General features: G+C 47.3%; 1 protein-coding gene across 12 annotated transcripts in view; it reads right to left on the bottom strand.

Annotated features, from left to right (window-relative positions):
• The window catches only part of ADD1 (adducin 1), a 68,514-nt gene extending 52,935 nt beyond the window's left edge, over positions 1-15,579 (bottom strand). For 2 of the 12 annotated variants that reach the window (XM_083151609.1, XM_083151621.1), the window contains exon 1: positions 15,235-15,575. The gene's annotated coding sequence lies outside the window, so the exon portion shown is untranslated. Of the gene's footprint in view, positions 1-15,234 lie in introns of all 12 variants that reach the window. The other 10 variants (XM_083151629.1, XM_083151672.1, XM_083151652.1 and 7 more) reach the window with 9 other exon arrangements.
• Positions 15,580-20,561: the final 4,982 nt, after the last annotated feature.

Here is a 20,561-nt window from a genome sequence, read left to right as displayed (position 1 = left end):
ATACTATGCAGCTTTGTGATAAGGTACAATGTGATACCAACATTGTAAATAGTCTATCAGCGACTACTACTTCTAGCGCCAAGATAATGAACGTGGGAATTTTTTTTTTTCCAATATAAGAAAAATGTTGTCACAGACTGGATGACTAAAGCTGGCCATACACTACAAAGATATACTGTACGAACCCACAATGTTGATAGGTATCATACGTGCTGCATGTATGATCAGTCGTGATTGGGTGCAGATTGCGAGTGGGTTTGTGCACATGCAGTCAGTCATACGATGGATGGTACGACCCGCATCATTTGACTGTTGACTTCCATTCTCCGGTACACTGAGATGCATACAAATGATCGTGAGACAATGGATCATATGTGGGAGCTGGAACGTACGATGCATCATTGGCACATGATGTGTCAAAAACACCCCAAATCATGAGTCCAGGGCTGCCGGGGAGTTCAAGGGAAATTGTGACACAATCAGAATCGCAAGTTGGTCGTTCCAATGTATGGCCAGCTTTAAGCTGACCATACATCAGAACGATTTCAGGCATGAACGCACTATGCACATCTTCTGTGCACATTGTGAGGTGTTTAGCTACGATGTGTGGTCCTGCAGGTCGATCCTCAGATCATGTGTGCTGCAGATCTGAAGATGCTGCTAAGGACCAGTATGCTGGCAGTTGCAGTACTTACGATAGATGGTACACATGATGTGAAATTACACAGTTATGAAACACTGTAATCGTAAAACTAATCCTATGCTGGTCATCCTGCTGTATGGCCAGCTATTGTGTTCTATTGGTGTGGAGTACCCAGCCATTGGAATTAGGGAACAGGCGAGAAATAGGTTACATTCAATAGGAAAAAAAACAAATTATTTGTTGCCTCAGCTACAAGGCACACCAATTCTAAAGTTGGGGAACCACTTGTTTGAAACCACTTCTGACTTGTTACCATTGCTATTCTCCTTGGCAGCCTGGCAGAGACATGAACAAAGTCTCCACTTTCAGCAGATCATTCACACAATACATTGTTTAGAAAGTCCTTTCAGCTCCCAAGAAACTGAGACCCCCCCCCCCCCCCCCTCCCCCTCGCCCTACATTACCTCTGTGGGACTACAAAACCGAGAGCATTGGTCACGACTTCACTGAAACGATTTAAGCAGCATGAAGTTTAAAAATATCCTGCTTATGGTAATCATTTTATGTATCAGCCTACTTTATAGAAAAGTAACTGTCCAAGTCAGAGTTCTACAGGAAAATACATTTATACCGAATAACCCGGCATTTGAAATGCTGCGTTATTTGGTTGCACGCTGTCAGACCCCCCCTTCACACAGGAGAACAAATCTAAAAATTTTAGACCTGGTAATTTGCTCCATTACATGAGTTTTCACTGGTGTGAAAGGGTCAACCCTGATCTTAAACTCCGCGTCTCCGACCCAGGTCTCCAGGGTAATGCTGGGTACACACCAGGACGACTAGGGCCCGATCCCCTCAATCTAGATCCAATTCCAACCAATTGGATGTAGATTGTGTGGTGATTGGGCCCTTTTCTGTCTGTGGACCGATACCGATCCGATGCGCGGTCCCGCGGGTCGGTCGGTCGTTATTGAGATCCTACCTGCTGCAGGTAGGATCTGAATGACGACCATACAGCCGGGTGCGGGTCGCCATTGGATCGGACCCGCTCACGGTGCACATCGTGAGCGGGTCGTGCCCCCCCGCGTCACCGTGAGCGGGTCGGACGAGACACTGACGACCCGCTCACGATGTGCATCGTGAGTGGGTCGTCGTGGTGTGTACCCTGCATAAGAGACCCGGAGTTTAAGATCTGGATAGACCCTTTTACACAGAAAAAAGAACGTGTGTATTTCATAAATTTCCCAGGTGGAACGGTTTCACCCGGGAATTTCATTTTCTGTGTGAAAGGGGTATTACAGAACAGACCTGGACAAATCCAGCAAATTGTTTAATAGCAATTGAGGGTTGCAGAATGGCATGAATTGACATTACTGAAGGGGGGTGTATCCCCCACTGCAGGACAAAAAATTAAATACTGGAACATTTCTGCAACAGGTAAGCAAGACTCCTGACTGACAAGTAGAATGAATTGACATTACTGAAGGGGGGTGTATCCCCCACTGCAGGACAAAAAATTAAATACTGGAACATTTCTGCAACAGGTAAGCAAGACTCCTGACTGACAAGTAGAACTACAGCCATCTGGTATGTGCTATATTTAAATTAGCAGTTTCCAAAAGAATCTAAGCTAAATCTCAAAACCTGAAAAGTACAAGGCAACTACAGCTCAGAGAGTTACATATACATTGTATGAAGTATAAAGATTCAGGACCAGAAATGCAATGAAAACCGCTCTCTTGTAGCATCCAAATGCCTTTGGAGCAATTAAATAGTTGCTCACTCACGGACGTCTATTATTTCTGCTCAGTTTTGCTGATCCTCCAACACTTTAGTCAGGATTAGTTCAGGGGTGGCTGGTTTTACGCAAACTTGTGTATATTGTTTTGCAGCTAAAAAATAAACATGGATTAGTGTGACTTGAGTTTGATATGCAATACATGCTACAAGAGCGGTGCACTAAAGGCCCCCATACATTAGTCCGACTTGTCCTAAGGACAAGTCGGACCTGATTTCCCCCTGCAGCTCCCCGGGAGGGGGACACACGATTTGGCACTTGATGTGCCAAGTTTTGCAAATGATACATCGCATGCGATGTATCATTTGCAACTCCCGGAGGAGCTGCAATGTGGAGCGAGCAGGGGGGCTGGGGACATCGAGGTAGCGGGCGGGGGATGCTGCGAGGCGGGGGGACGGACGCACGCTGCTAGTAGTGCGGACGCTGCGGGGGACACAGGCGGCAGTAACATAGAGCCGAGGGGATCCGGGAGCTGTCAGTACTGGAAAAAAAAAAAAAAAAAGCCCATACAATGAATGGGCAGCCTGTGATTGGGCAGCCAATCACAGGCTGCCCATTCATTGTATGGGCTTTTTTTTTTTTTTTCAGTGCTGACAGCTCCCGGCTCCCCCCGCCCGGCTCTATGTCACTGCCGCCTGTGTCCCCCGCAGCGTCCGCACTACTAGTGGCGTTGCCCCCCCCCCTTACCCGGACGGAGTATGACAGCTCCCCCTACCGCCCCCCTCCCTCGCCGGCGTCCTCAGAGTCCCCCACGGCTGCACATAAGATTTATCTGACCGGGTGTCAAAACCTGCGATTTGGTCCGATTTCACTGCCCGATCCATCTGGATCGGGTGAAATCGGGGCCAAATCGCATAGTGTATGGCGGCCTTAAGGCTTGTGATCACATTGTTTAAACAGAAATTGCAGGGGCTCTGCACTCACTAAATTAACTGATAATAAATAGTAGAGATTTAGTTTATGAATTGATCAATGCATTTAAGCCTGCAGCCCCCACGGGACCCCACTTTTCTGCAGGTCCGAACACTATTGCTCAAAATGGCTACAATACACATAGCTATCACATCAATGTTTGATTCCAGGCCTGCTATCTGGTCTAAAGCTCACAGCAGACTGTGCTTTTAAAGGTGAGCAGTTACCAACACGCCTGTCACTAATCATCTAGGGTTGGTTATACCAGCAGATGAGCGGCTTTCAGGACGGCTTTGCATAGCTCTGCGCTATGCAAAGCCATCCTCCCCCGGCACCAGGCAGGGGCAAAGTCGCTCAGTGTGTATGCACTGAGCGGATTTCCCCCGCAGTGATGAGTCTCTCCATAGTCGCCCAGTGTGCCCCACTGGGCGACTATACTCAGCGTGTATGGACAGCAATGATGCTTATCATCGCTGTGGGGAAAGCTGCTCAATGCATACACACTGAGCGACTTTACCTCTGCCCGGCGCTGACGGTGGGGGGGGGGGGGGGGGGGGCGGCTTTGCATAGCAGAGCGCTATGCAAAGCCATCCTGAAAGCCGCTCATCTGCTGAGCAGATGAACGGTTTTCCCGGCGATGATGCGGGAGCTCGCAGCAGCGCTTATCGCCAGGGCATACGCACTGGGCGGCTTTGAGCTGAAAGCCGCTCAAACTGGGTGTTTTGAGCGACTTTCAGCTCAAAAGTCGCCCAGTGTGTACAGGCCTTTAGACCAAACAGGCATTGTAAAATAATAATGGCATATTAAGATTATCGAAAGAGCAGAATTTAACAGCTCTGCAAATTCAACAGACCTAACAGGTGGGAATGAACACTGTTTACACGATGCCCAAGTTTTCATTACTGCACACAATGGCATATATTCAATTGCCGTGGGCGAGCGGTGACTGCGAGCAGGACTTTTTGCTCGCAGTCACCGCTCACCCTGTCAGTATTCAACTGACCCCCCCTCGCTCCGTTTTTTGAGGGGGAATTTGCGAATGTGCCTCCAAAAGCTGCGAGAGCCGAGGCTTATTACAGCGAGTTTGCTGCACTAGCCGCGGCTCTCGCAGTTTAGGGGAATCCTCGCAGTTCTGTGACTGAGAGGATTCCCCCGGAACGTTGCATAGTGCGAGCGGCCGGCGCGGGGGTTAAACTGCGAGGATCACTGGTTTTCTGTGATCCTCGCAGTTTAACCCCCTCGCACCGGCATTGAATACATGCCAATCAATTATGTGTCCACCTTGTAACGCTCTATGCAACGTTACAGTCTATCTTACGTAAATCACCCAACAGCCGTTACAAAACACAGTCAAATAAACCACTCAACGGGCATAGGCAACCTGTGGTTGTTTAGCTATTGTGAAACCACAAGTCCCAGTATGCCTTGCCACAGTTTTGCTATTGGGGAGTGCTAAAACTGTGGCACAGCATGCTGGGACTTGTAGTTTCACAACAGCTGAAGAGCCACAGGTTGCCTAAACCCGCACTAGGATGAAGTGAAAAGTATTAAAAGGTCACAAGAGGTGAACAAGTTAACAGCAATCTCTGTCTAACATAACCATGCATTATCTATAAGCACTTCCGTGGGTAGTAGAACTGCAAGACACTGCTCCTCCAACACAGATAACAGATGGTATCAGATGCAGAAGCCATATATCTACAGCATGAAGTGTGACACCTATTTGCTCACTTAAAGTACTATACATTATAAACGGTGATATAGCAGAATTTCTTATTCAGTTTTGTAAAGTACTGCTCGGTAAATGGGAAGGATTCCCAGGTGACTGCACCTGAGTGGAGCAGTTTCCACTGACAAACATCCCAAATTCAGGTACGCTCATGTTCAACAGCCCAGGATTTGTTAAAGTTGTGGAAAAGTCAGCAGTTACCTGTATAAAGTTAAACACAACCTCTAATGTGCACCCCACCAACTAGTACAGCTAAAATGGCACAGCTATTACCTCTAGTGGCAGCCACAAGGTGAAACTGGTGATTCGGCCCCCCAAAATACCTATACAGGATGAAGCAGAGACCGATGTGCTCTTGAGCTTGACTATAGCGACCGTTGCATCTCTCATTTTATGTTTTTCAGCTATTACATACTGTATATGCCGGGTCCTAGGCTGGTAGCACTGGTTAGTTATGGTCTCAGATCAGTAAAAAGGCCAACAATATTTCTTTGAATGCAAAACAAAAACAGGCAAGAGGGAAGGAAGGAAGGCGAGAAGAGTTCTGTCATCTATATCCGCTTCTGTAATAATCACTCGTTTCCAAGCTTATCTTTCCTTCAATGGAACTTATCAAAGCAAGAATAATATTTTGGTGTGCAATAAAAGAAAAACAAAATGTGAATCTGTAATTAAGGAAACATGATGCAGGTGTTGCCGAGTATCTGTAGGGGGGACTAAAGCCCGCCTCGTACAATTAGAGCTTTTCGCCCGTTCTAGCGATTTTCCCGGGGTTGGAAGACTTATCCATAGCAGGACGCTATGGAAAGCCATCCACCTGTCGCTCATCTGCTGGTAATTACCAGCAGATGAGCGGCGGGGCCGGTGATGATGTGGGAGCACGCATCAGCGCTTATCGCTGGCCCATGCACAGTTGGGACGGCTTTTGAGCAGCTCAAAAGACAAAACTTTTAGACTTGCTTTTCCAGTACATCCCACAAGTGCTTGATCAGATTGAGAGCTGGGGAATTTGGAATGCGGGATGACACATTATGCTGCTGATGCTCGATTGGATGGAGAGCTGGGGAATTTGAAGGCCAAATCAGCAGCATGAACAACTGGTAAGCTTCCTCAAACCATTCCTGAACAATGTCTGCAGTGCGGCAGGGTGTACTACCTTGCTGATAGAGGCCACTGCCATTAAGGGTTGTACTTGGTCTGCAACAATGTTTAGGTAGGTGGTACATGTCAAAGCAAAGGAACCCACACATCAGCAATATCCTGTGTTTCTCCTTCATCCTATAGGGGACGCTGAAGTCATTACACTGGGGGAAAGCTTGGTAAAATTTACGATGCGATAGCCCCCATAGGAAAATTATGGGATTAAATTTTTTATGTACAATGGGAAGAATGCAGCATTAAGTGGAGCAACCCAGTTTCTTCAATTATTTATTTAATAAAGTTGTGCAGTCAATTTTTTTTTTTTTAAATATGTTCCCTTGTCACATGCAGACTTGAAGGCTGGCATTCTTGTATCCATGACCTTTTACTCTCGTTTAAACCCGAACAGAACAATCATGGCGTTATGAAGCATGACACGGTAACAAAATCCTGCAAGGGCAAAGCCATCAAAAGTGAAACATCCCAACATTTACTATTAGGTTCCAAATCCCTTGTAGCTACAGTTAATGGTTTACTTCAATCACAGCAAAGCTCAGTTTCCAATCCAATTATCATATATACACAGAACAGTCTAAATATTATACCCAGCTGCTTGAAACTGCATCAAAGCGCAGCACAAGGGGCACTAGCCTGTTCCATAGTACAAGAGGGAGGTGGAAGGAACTAACGTCCTAGTACATACATTTAAAAAAAAAAAAAATTCTATTAAAAAAAATAATGAGAATTGGATTTAATATAGAATGTGGCTCATTGTGTTTAGCAAAACGCTAACTCATTCCAAAAAGTTTATACTGATTCAAAGATATACAAATACTATAGCAGGCAACAATATACCATGACAGCCCACAACAGATGTATACACTGAGCTATTACTACAGCAACACAGTATGCTGTAAACAGCCTGAACTGCTATATAAACACAGAGGACCATGGTAAATATAGACTATAAAAACAAAAAGAAAATTCCTGGTTAAAAACTAGAAATAACCATACATACTAAAAAAGGATACGGTCAATGGGTCACCAGCAAGTTGTCCGACCGTCATTAGGTCGACAGGGTCAACATGGGATTTTTCTCTTTCTCTTGAGCCAACAGGTGGTATTTCATGCCCTACCATAACAACCTGCTAATCAACTGATCCACACCCCCTCAAAAGAGACAATATTATATAAATATACAGACAATAGAAAAGCAAACGCATTGGAGAAAAAAAATGGGATGTACTTACTGTAGCAGGTTAATCTTATACCCCTTTCAGACATATGCGAAAATCCCGGGTTTTTTCACATGAACGCGCCCAAACCCGGGACTAGTGTATGTCTGAAAGGGTATACCCGGGATTTCACTCCCGGATACTGAGCACCTGCAATTGACAAGGGTTTTTCCCGGTATTTAACTCCCGGGTATAATACCCGGCTTATGTCTGAATGGGTTTACCCGGGTTTTTCAGTTTTAAACATGTGATGTTGCTTCTTTTTTGCTGCCGGGGCGTGTCCCATTTTAATGATGAAACACTGAAATGCTTGAAAAGCCTGGCTTATGTGTGAAAGGGGTATACCCGGGTTTTTCCCGGATTTGAGGTGTAGTGTGAAAGGGGGTCTGTTACTAAAATCCTGGGAGTGACCTGGGTTGGAAATCCCGGGTAAACCTGGCCAAAATCCCGGGTAGTATGTCTAAAAGGGGTATCAGTGGTAGAATCAAATTAAGCCTGTTTGTTATATTGGGGGCGATCCATTTGTTATGGACACCCGATGGTGCAATTCAATTGTTACATCTATTACTGCACTCAATTAGAATGGGTTTTCACACATTTCTCATCGCCACCTCATACCCCTTTTACACCAGAAAAGTCCCTGCATTTTCTGGTGTAGGAAGGAGGCAGGATGGCGGCGGAGGCAGGCAGGAGATGGGATTGCGGCGGAGAGTACTCACCCTTGCCGGTCCTCGGGGCAGGCCGGGGATCCACACAGACGGTAGGCGCAGATGACACAGCTCTCTGGCTGCACTGAGGGTGCCGGAGAGCTGCGTCATCTTTATCCGCACCCACCGCCTGTGTAGATACCCAGCCTGACAGCACGCACCGAGTACCGGCAACCCTGGTGAGTACCTTACACACCAGCGCTAGTCGCAGGTTGTTCCCAGGCCCAACCCGGGAATTTAGGCTGGTGTGAAAGGGGTATCAGGAGGATGCAAGCACAAATGTGAACCCCAGCGCAGCAACAATTTAAATGCTCGGTTGGCCGCCCACTAGTGGCAACTACCAGAAAAAAATACACAACAAAAACAACCGAATTGCCCCCAATATGCCGTTATCGAATGGCAAATCACATCAAATGAACACGTTTTGAATGCAGTCCATAGGCTACTGAATTCTCTATGGTTTGTTTGTTTCTTAAGGCTGCTATTCACTCTGTATTTGCCATTCTAGTCCTTAACACTGGGAATCACATGGCATAGGATGTAGTTGGCAGAGATGCTTTGGAATGCACATGATCTCTGTATTATGCAAAATCTTCTTCTGCACTGTCGCATGGGATGCCACAAGCCAGTGTGTATCTGACCAGCATACTTTGCAGCCTCCAGAGAAGTTTTGAAACTGAGGTAATTGTAAAAGAACAGCTAAAACAATTGTCACTCTATAACAGTGGATCCCAACCCTGGTCCTCAAGTACCCCCAACAGTACACGTTTTCCAGGTCTCCACACAGAATCACAGGTGACATAATTAGCTCCACCTGTGGATCTTTTAAAGTGTGTGAGTAATGAGTGCACCTGCTGGGTGACCTAGAAAACGTGCACTGGGAACCACTGGTCTATAAGATGCATTCTTAGGAATGATTATGCATTAGTTTACAACTAGAATAACATATACGCTTCTCCCACTCAGCATTAAAAGCACATTATTCAAAGGGAATTGTATATATACACGATCCTTCTCTCCTTTCCTTGATATTATAAAATCAAAATTGCAGCAGTTGTATACTTTGTGTCAAGATATTATTTGCTTATATTACTGTACTTTTCATATTGAGCTTGACATTCTTTTATTCTTTATTTGTAAAGGTTTACTTTTATGCTGTTCAATAAAGTTTAAAAAATTAAATTAAATTTTTTTCTGGTGAGAACACTTGCCCTGACCATTGATCCAACTAGAATATTAATCACACGGAAATAGCGACATGCGGTGCCATGCATCATTATTGGTTTTGGCCCCTACACACGGAGCGATGTAGGGTCATTTTCCAGAGATCTATTCAAATCGCTTAGAAAATGCCCCTAAAATCGCTACAACTGTAGGCCCCATTACTCAATTAATTAGCTTTGGAAACCTCCTGGCACAAATCAGGATAGATTGTAAGCTCCTCTGGAGCAGAGACTGATGTGAATGGCCAAAAATTACCTGTAAAGCCCTGTTGAATAAGTGCGTGCTATATAAATAACGAACAATGATAACACTAAAAATAGCATTATTATCTATAAAGCACTTTGTAGTTGATTTGGGAGGCAATACATGGCTGATAGTCTTCCGGTGGGGGCCGGGGTAGGGTTAAGACAGAATGTCAGCAGATGGTCCCCTGGCGCAGGCTGCAGCCCCCAGCGGCGCACCACCATCCAGGACAGCAGGGCCGGGGTAGGGTTAAGACAGAATGTCAGCAGATGGTCCCCTGGCGCAGGCTGCAGCCCCCAGCGGCGCACCACCATCCAGGACAGCAGGGCCCTTTGGCCAGGAACACCAAGCGTGGCTTGCCGAGGCAGAACCCAAGAGAGGAGATGTGGTGGCTCCTGCATCAGGCCAGAAACAGTGGACTCCAGCACAGGGAGGGCCCAAGCTCCAACTGCCTAGGAACTGTGCCCCTCAGCCATATGTAACCCAGTGTCCCACATGTCTCCTACATTGCACAGCAATCTATATCTGTACAGTCTCTGCTTATTTGTTACCTACCTGGCTGTTGCAACGACCGAATGGCGCCACTGATGGCTGCCTAGGCGCTGTACCGCTCAGCAACTATATGTTCCCTGCGTCCATAATCCCCAGGGTATACCTGTATGTGTTACGTATATCTGTATGGTCACCGTTGAACAGTTCTCAACTGGCTGCTGCACAGCAATCCAAATCTAATTCCTAGTATATGCAATACAGTATACCTGGCCACTAAAGCTGATTCTGATGAATTGTTTAACTCTGCCATCTACCCTTTTCTGTTCCTGGAAGGTAGAACTTATAGAAGCTTATTTTCCCACATGCCGACTAATTTTAACATAAAAAAATATGTATCCCCTATATTGGTATAAAATGTGGAGGAGTAAGATATAGAGCATTTCTAGAGCAGTGGATGCTCACATGCAGCAGATTCCCCTCCCCATCTTCTCCTACTCCCACACACTGATTACTTATTCACTAAATATGCCGCCCTCTGAAATCACTTCAGATAACAGTCTGTCCGCATCAACCAGTAGTGTATAGACACATCATAAACCAGCTTTCTCACACACTAGAACCGAATCTATATTTTGTATATTATAATAATCCCACTCACTGGGGGAGATTCATTTTGTGGGTGCCCAGATTTGCATCCAACCCGTCACTTTAGATGAGGTAATATGCAAGTGTCTGTTCTGTAGCCAGGCTTCTTTATTTTGTGCCAACAGTGCCAGATTTAGCTGGACAAACTGACACTTCACACATTCCTGCTCGCCACCTCAGGAGGCTGCAAGCTGAACTGTGACTCCCAAGGCTTATGGACACCCAAACTTGGGATGTCAATGCCAGGATCGAGCTGAAAATGAGAACACCACATACATAAAGTCACAATCCTATACACCTACACATACCGTATACAGTCACACACATATACGGTAGTCATATAAGCCTCTCACTATTTAGGCTGGCTGTTGCTGTCAAGTATCCTCCACTTGTCTCTCACATGCTGCTGACTGGCTGGCTGGCACAACTGTACAGTAGTCAATGCCACCTAATCCCAGGATTGGCTACCCTAACCTGAACAGTGAGCAACAGGCTTTGAGCGCTAAGTGTGTGTGTGCAAATGGCTGCCCTCTAGTAGAGGGATGCCGCCCTCAAAAGAGAAACAAGTAGGAAGAAATACCAGTGGGCGCCTTATGCACACGAAAACTTACAATTTAATTAATAATAAATAACATAAATAACATAAATAGTAAATTGCATGCATGCGGCTGATTGCAGGAGCGTGCACCAATCTACACCGAGAGGACGCTTCCGCTCACCGCAGTGTTCAGCGGCTTACACTTGGCTCTCTGGCCGGTGTAGCTGCCGTCTACATCTAACACTGCTGGGCGTGCGGTGGAGCGTACACCCACGCACCCCACTTGGGACCTGCTGAAAGCCTGTACATCAGGGCCTGGGAGATGCCGCCAAGACGCTCCCCATATCGTATGAGGTAATCACCAAGTGCCGTTTTCGCAAATTCAATCTCCATGACTAAGGAGTAATAAGGAATCCATTTGCCGACTGTTTTTGCCTACTTGGGAGGACATACCCATTTTTTCCATAGAGGACGGTAAAAAACATCTGTCCCTATTGTGCGCACCATTCTGAGTACTCATTCAGGACTTGGTAACTATTTGTTACTTTTAAACAATTTTGCATTGATGTTCTTGTTTTAATTGTGTATTGCATGCAATTTACTATTTATGTTATTATTAATTAAACTGTAAGTTTTCGTGTGCACAAGGCGCCCACTGGTATTTCTTCCTAATCTGAACATAGTAGCATTGAGAACAAACAATTTATAGGTACATCACACTTATAGTGGGTACACACTGCGCGCTTTTGCTTGCAATTCGATCAGGATCGAATCGTAGGCAAAATGCATTTGATTTGACTATATAGTACATATCTGTACTATATATAGTCTTGCCTGCGTCGAATGTAGAAAAAACATCAGATGCGATGTCAAACACATGCAACTTGAGACCATTTCACTTGATTTCTCAGGCAGATTCGCCAGAATTGGCCCAAAACGCATAAGTATCTGGGGGACTGTACAGTAGCAAGATCAGGCAGCATACCATGCAGTCTTAGCAGGGCACCACGCTTCACATTTTTTTAAAATTGTAAAATACATCCTGCCCTTATTTGCACAATCATATTCCGGAGACCTGACCTGGCACTAGAGGATTTTTCTCCCAGAATGCATGTGGGCTTCTGTGGATGCCACACCATCACACTGTTTGCAGCAAGGACCAGGTCCTGGTAGAGGCAGTATGCTTCAGGTATCCTGCATAGCATTCATTTGAGCAACCTCTGCATGTGTTTTGGTTGAGGATACAGGGTGCTAGAATGAACACAACTATCCCAGACAGTGTGGTCAGGCCTATTAAGACTAGTCATGCACACATTTTTAAGTTTTTCTCCACTCGCACATTTATTCCATGCGGTCAATTTATTCTGCACAATGTGAATAGTGCCAGGAGGGAGCTCCTGAAGCTATTTAAAATCAGTGCACTGCTAGGTCAGAGAAGGCCGGTAATTCCCGGCTGTTCATTCGCGGGAACTGGCATTTTCCGACTTGAGTGCCTCCTGCGATGCCCTTTGCACTACGCTAGTGCCCAAAACAGCAGCGCTGCCCTAGTTTTGTTAGATATCTACTCGCACCCCGGGAGGGGTGTGAGCAGAAATCCACTAGTTGGCGTTCGCAGCACTTTGATTAGTATAGTCCCAGGAGCTCCTAGATTCACGTAGTTCTAAATAGCATTGACCCCCATATTGGCATCAGAGCTAAATGATTACAGCTGTGATGCATATTTTGAAATGGCAGCACTTCTGTAGGTGAACAGGTGCCCCAGCGGACCAATCTCGACCATGGGAGTGGCCTCCCTAATAGCACCTAGCAAAGTCAATAAATGAGCAAGACAAGAATGGTTTTAAATGTTGTTGCATAACAAGTACACAAACTAGAATTATACTACAGTGTGGCAAAAACTACACAAATAATTGGTATCATCCATTGCAACCCAATTTCACAACTTTTGCACTTATATAAAACTAAATGCGGGAAGCACAACATTTGTACACAAGCAGACTAATATAATCCACCACAATGCCAGGCCCAACCCAAATTTTCAGAAACTGTTCCAACCCGGGTCATACCCCTTTTTTCTACACTTTGGACCTGAGTTATATAACATGTGTGCAGTGGAATTATTCTGCCAATGCTTGGGTACGAGATCATCTCCAAGTGCCGGGAAACCAGATTTCCCCCCCATGCTGGAAATGGTACCATCCCCGCTCGCTACCAGAGTTGGATTGTTGGGTAGTCAACCCAGGTTTTTCCTCAGTGAACCTTTTACACTTTGGGGCGACCCGGGTAGATGTATTCAAAGTTTCCTTGCAAGCCAAGTTACAAATTGTAGACCAGCCAGTATTCTACCTATGCCAGAGTCTTATAGCCCTTCTGCACATACTTCAAAATCCCAGGTTTGAGTGGAATAGCCTCCCATCAGAGGTGGTAGAGGCATATACAGTAGCACAATGTAAACATGCCTGGGATAGGCATATTGATATCCTTACAAAAGAAATAAGGATCAAATATGGTTTGAGGCAACATGTTTAAAAAGGGGCAGACTAGATGGGCCAAGTGGTTCTTCTCTACCATGAAATTCTATGTTTAACAATACTTTCTATGCCAGGCAGCCACTCTCTCAGCACATCATCTTTTGCTGCATCCTTTACATGTTGGCACCATGGGTTCTGAAAACTTTTGACAATAGTCTCCCAAACATGCATTAACCCTATGGAACACAGTACAGCTTAAGTACCATGCTACATTTCCTGAAAACAATACCCCAAATCCGCTGTCCATGGTAAAGCTGGGTAAACACTATAGGATCGTGGGCCACAGCACAACTGATGGGACAAGATGCCAGTCTGCTGTACCCACTGAACAATATATTGCACGATCCTACGCTGTATTGTTTATTGACACATTCAGCAGCAGGTCGACCCATCAGATGTGCAGCTCAGTTGATGGGAGGAGCTAAATGCTGGCAGGCGGGAGCACACAGTAGTGCGTACAGTACACACTACCCAATGTACACAATAAGTCAGTCTGATCCTTTTGCCTAGTGCAGTGGTTCCCAAACTTTCCTGACGCACAGTATCCCTAGATTAAGAAAAAAAGATACATTTTGAATATTAATTAAGTAAATTGTGCCCTTACGGTCATCCTTAGGTTTAGTTATTTGGTGGGGGTGTACATTTGTACTTCTGATTGTCCACATGATTTAGGATTGCAAAACAAGGGCTAGTGGCTGCCAATCAATGAATAATTTGAGTCAGTCCTGGACCACCAACCCTGAGGCACCCATGGAAGGGCCTTGCAGCACCCCCCTTTCTGTTCTACCTAGCATCTATTATCTCTGTTCTATAGGGACTATCTGCAGTCACTTTGCGCATCACTACCTTGTCCCAATCTAAAACAGAGACTATTACCACCCTGCCCCATAAACCAGTGTCACGCAGCACAGCCTACTCCCCTATAAGCCACTCAACATCTAGCAGAGCACCAATATCCCCTGTGCAAGCCAAGCAAAACAATCCCTACAACACCACTGTGTCACCCACAGCTCCCTGTCACAGCATACAGCAACCCACCTGTATCACCTAGCAGAGAAACTCCTGTTATCCATCATAGCAACCCCACCAGGTACCAGTGACCCACTGCATCACTCAGCCCAGCATCCTGTGACCAGCACATCACCCCCACCACCATGTACTAGTGACCCCCACGTACCAGTGACTCCTGCATAACTAAAACCAGCACCCTGTGGCCCAGTACATTGCCCAGTGTCACCCAGCACAACACCCCCTCAGTGTCAGCCAGCACCCTTCCATCACAGTATTGCATACCCCGTATCATTCAGCACAGCACCCCCCTCTGTGCCACCCACCACCACCATTACAGCACCCCCACCCCATGGCAGCCAGCAATCGGCATTACACCGGGCACTCACCGTCCCAGAAGGACCCTCTAGCCGCGATCCGTGTCCCTGGAGCAGACGCTCAGGCCCCTCCGTGCACTGTGTGTATATCAGCCTCTCCCCTCCTTCTCCGGCCAAGTAATATGTCGGCGCCTCTCCCCCTGCGATGGGGCTGCGAGCACCTCCCCGACTCCTCCTCCCTGTGCTGCTGTCAGTCACCGGACTCCCAGCTCCGGTACTCAGCAGCAGCGGCGGCGGCTTCTCCTGTAAGAGCGTGTGTATCTCTCCCTCTGTCGGTCACACACTCCCCCGCACGCACCGCAACAACGCCCCCTGCCGGCCGCCCCCTCACTCTGCAGCTCACACCGCCGCTACCACATAACACGGGTGCGGCTTTGCAGCGTCTAAAACCGAGAGCGGGGATTGGCCAGCAACCTCCGAGCTCAGAGTATGCTGCCTCCTGATTGGTGGGGGCGGAAGGCGGGAAGAGGGAATGGATATGACGCACTATTGAAATAGTAACTATTATTCTCAGCGCATCCTTATAGTATGTGGGGGTCCCGTGGGATAACATTTCATTGTGGCAGCGATTGAGGCTTAATTATTTACTTTCCCCTATATCTATATAAATAGACTCCAAACTGCCTCCTCAGTGGCAAACGCAGGATTTTCAAAAGGGGGTTTCCAGAGGGGCGGAGCAAAGCACGGAGATGGACACTTAGGCAGGGTTGCCTACTTTTGAAAAGAAGTTTCAGGGAGATTTTAGATGCGGAGGGGGGCGTGTCATGTTCCATCCATAGGGCGTGTCTAATGACACATATGTTTCCACCACCACTCTACCCTTTTCCCCCCTGTGTGACCCTGACTGTGCCCTCCCTAACTGTGCCCTGTGCCACCCTGACTTTTACCCTAGGTAATAGAGTAAATGATTCCTCTCTTCCTTACCCCTCCCCACATATTCATAAAAAGTATTCAATTGCCCCCCATCCACGCTGCTGAAGCAGCTTTATAAAAATGTTTCATCTCCCTCTGCCCCCTCCCCACTGCTTCTTGGAGATTTAATAACGAGGCTGAAGTTGGCCTCGTGATTTAATAAGCAAAAGCTCAGCAGCCACAAGCTCTCCATGACCATCCACCAATCAATCAATCTTACCCACTACCGCTGTGTATGCTCCCCGTGCTGCGCTGCATTTGCGGCTATTTCCTACTGTACACTGGAGTACAGTCTTCACAGCACTCACCAATAAATGTCTCCCGCGGCCGCTCCTGCTCCCGCTGGCCATGCTGCGCTGCCTGAGTGCCAAGCTCTGTGTAGCTGCTGCTGCGGACAGCGCTACCAGTACCCACAGAGCCCCGCGACGGCCGGCATTCAACAGGAAAGCTGCGCCGTCATGACAGGGTACGTCATGACGTCGCGCTTACAGGGTCCAACCCTGATACTTTGTGACTCGCGCATGCGCAGTCACAGTTTTCTCTGTAGAGCTCAAAAAACCGGGAGGATCAGGCCTATTCCCGTGAGACCGGGAGGAATGATCAACAAGCGGGAGACTCCCGCAAAAAGCGGGAGACTCCCGCAAAATGCGGGAGGGTAGGCAACTATGCACTTAGGTGACCCAGTATATATATATATATATATATATATATATATATATATGCACACATACATACAGGGGCGTCAACAGCAGTGTAGACCCCTGGGCATAGCAATGTATTGGGGCCCCTACCTATCCTCCATCGGTAGGGGTGGGTGGTGCTATGAGTGGAAGCTTTGATGTCCAGCAGGTGGTAGGGGGTATTATATCAACCGCTCAGCATGTAGGGCCTGGATCAGTAATTTCCACTAATTACCCCTTTACTGCACAGATGGTGGGAGATGAGGTGGGAGAAGGGGGCATTGGGCTGAATGAAGGTGCCCTGATACATAACTTCCAGGGTGGTAGAGGATGTTTAATACGCAGAGGAGGGGTGTATAGTGGAGTGGGCTTATTATTCATAATTATCTGGTGGGAGAACAGCTTGCTTGACTGCAGATATCTCCAGTTTCTAGAAATAGATTTCTTAGATTTTAATGGAATTAAAAACTAGAGAATCCCACCTACCAAATGGTATTGGGGACTAGGGGATCAGAGTTCAGGAGGCAGAGCAATCTGCCAACGAGAATATAAAACTACATACCAGGTGTGTGGAGCTGGAGCAGTAACCAGCTGCTGGAAGGCTGCTATCTCTGGTGCTGGGAACAGTAGAGACAAGCTACTAGTGTCCCTGAAAGGGGGAGAGTCCCAGCTTTTGGAATATACCCTCAGAAAAACTCTAAGTCAGACAGAACCTGAAATAGCTGACTGGGAAGAGCAATTAAATGGCTTGGATGGGGACCACTGCTTTGAAGTCAGATATCTCCGGTTCCCAAGGGCCGATTTTTAAAATTCTTATACTCATTGAAAGAGGAGATCCTCAGCTTTCAGCATAGGGCCCTTAGACTCCTGGGGGGGTTGATGGGTACTCAGAAACCCCCCCTGCGTGCGCTACTGCTCCTTGTTGTAATATCCATCAAATGTATTATTATTTTTATATTTTAAACAGTGATCAGCTGTGTACATTGGTCTAGGGATGGCTGTCGGTGGTTGCCATCGCTGGCAGTAGTATAAACACATTATTATTATTATTAACCCCTTCCCGACATTTGACGTATATATACGTCATGGCCGGGATGTACTTCCCGACACATGACGTATATATACGTCATGACTTCAAAGTGCCACTGCGTCTAGAGACGCAGTGACAGAGGGACAATGTCTGCTGTCCCTGACAGCAGACATGTCCCTGCATGCCCAGGGGGGGCGGCGATGCCGCCCCCCCGTCGGCGATCGCTGTGATTGGCTGTTCAATGTGAACAGCCATTCGCAGCGTTTTCCTGTGTTACCGGCGAATCAGACGCTCGGTAACACAGGTGTCAATCACCGCCGGGTGTGAGGGGGCATGAGGGGGTCATCGGTGACGACGACACCTCACCCCACCTGCCCCCAAGGCTGTGATTGGTCCGTCGGACCGACGGACCAATCACAGCCAAGGCGCGCCATTTAAACTAACGGTGACTGCGCTGCAGATGCCATTCCGGTCTGGAATTGCGTGCAGAGCGGTCACCGGCCACTCTGTCGTGATATACATACCTGAACCTTGCCTGATACTTACCTGATCACCGCTGATCACCGCTGGTAGCGTGCTGCCAGCAGTTGGATGCTTCCTGGATCTTGTGACTTCCTGTGTCCTGCTGCTGCAGTGTCATAGAGTCACAGATCGTGAGAGATAGTGATAGATAGTGACAGAGAGTGACAGAGAGTGATAGAGAGTGCTATATTTTGTGTCTGCTGCACCCCTTTTGTGCTGATCAGTATATCTGTGCTGATCAGCAACTTTTTGGGCTTTTTTTTTTTTATATATATACCTGTCAGTTGCACCAAAGGTTGTGCTGCCTGTGCAACTGACTGCTGCCCCCCCTTTTGTGCTGATCAGTTTAAATCAGCGTTCGCCAACCCGTCGCTCGCGAGCGACGGGTAGCTCGCCGGGTGTTTTAGAGTAGCTCGGGGCTCAGTGACCTCCTGCCGCGCAGCGGGTCCTTGCTTGGCGGCAGGAGGTCAGGAAGTGAGTAAATGCCGCGTTTCTGGACCTGGCGGCGGCAGTGACCTCCTGCCGCGCAGCGGGTCCTTGCTTGGCGGCAGGAGGTCAGGACGTGAAATGTTCATTTGCATGGGATCGCATCAGCTGCAGCTGGGGACGTGACCTCCTGCCGCGCAGCGGGTCCTTGCTTGGCGGCAGGAGGTCAGGAAGTGAGATGCCGCGTTTCTGGACCTGGCGGCGGCAGTGACCTCCTGCCGCGTAGCGCTTCCTAACTTGACGGCAGTGTGACCTCCTGACGTCCCCAACATGCCGCACAGCCTCTGCTTAACTCGGTCAGTTAATTTTTTTTTTTTTTTAACTGTGTGTGCGCAACTGTTTACTGCTTAAGGTATAATGGGCATCATGTGTATGGCATATGTTTAATGAGTCATTAAACATATGCCACACAAATAATGCCCATTAAACATATGCCCCACACCTTGATACTCATTAATTAATAATCATCAAGGTGTGGGGGGCATATGCCACACACATGATGCCACACACTTGATGCTCATTAATAATGAGCTTCACGCTGTGGGGCATTTGTATAATGGGCATCATGTGTGTGGCATATGCCCCAGATACCTTGATGATTATTAATTAATGAGCATCAAGGTGTGGGGCATATGTGTAATGGGCATCATTTGTGTGGCATATGTGTAATGAGCATCACGGTGTGGCATATGATTAATGGAGCATCACGGTGTGGGGCATATGATTAATGGAGCATCACGGTGTGGCATATGTATAATGGAGCATCACGGTGTGGGGCATTTGTATAACGGAGTATCACGTTGTTGGGCATATGTATAATGGGCATTGTGTGTGTGGCATATGTATAATGGAGCATCACGGTGCGGGGCATATTTATAATGGGTATCACGGACTGCACTATTGGGGTCATGTGTATCTGGCACTGCACTATTGAGGGCATATATGTATCACACCCCCATTTTCCATGGCCGCACCCCATGTGGCTACAGCTCTTAGAGAGCTGACCATGCCCCCATAGCAGAAAAAATGGGGGATGTAGCCTTGCAGGAGTTCCACGGTAGTAGCTGAACCCTCTAATTTTTGGCGCGTGCCTCCGGCACGCGCAGATGTCTCTTCTCCTCTACCTACAGTGTTGGGAGGTATGTTTGTGACATATTGGACATTGCAGTGTGTGCCATATTATGTCTGGGGCATTGCAGTGTGTTTTTTTTTATATTATGCAGATTTTTTAACAATTTTTACTTTAGTAGCTCTTCGGGCGGTTTATTTTGTCGCGAGTAGCTCCCGACCCAAAAAAGGTTGGAGACCACTGGTTTAAATTAATGGTACTTATGTAGTATCTGGGCTGCCGATTTCTAAATCGGGTATATCGCATCGCATCGCATGCGACCATCGGATGCGATGCGATGCGATGACCCGATTTTTCCATAGGAATCAATGTTAAAATGGACTGAGTCCATTTTAACATGGAATTCAATGGGAAAAAGGGGTCCTTTTCATACCCCTACTATCCAAGTGGGCATGGAGTTGGATATAAACCTGTGGCGAGCGTAGCGAGCCACCGAGCCCGAAGCGTGGCGAGCGTAGCGAGCCCCGCGAGGGGACACAGAATACCGTCCCCTCGCGGGGCTCGCTTCGCTCGCCACGCTTCGGGCTCGGTGGCTCGCTGCGCTCGCCACAGGTTTATATCCAACTCCATGCCCACTTGG

This window comes from Crinia signifera, chromosome 1, assembly GCF_055691185.1.
Source record: "Crinia signifera chromosome 1, ASM5569118v1, whole genome shotgun sequence".
Lineage (NCBI taxonomy): Eukaryota > Metazoa > Chordata > Amphibia > Anura > Myobatrachidae > Crinia > Crinia signifera.
This window is presented reverse-complemented; position numbering and strand designations above follow the sequence as displayed.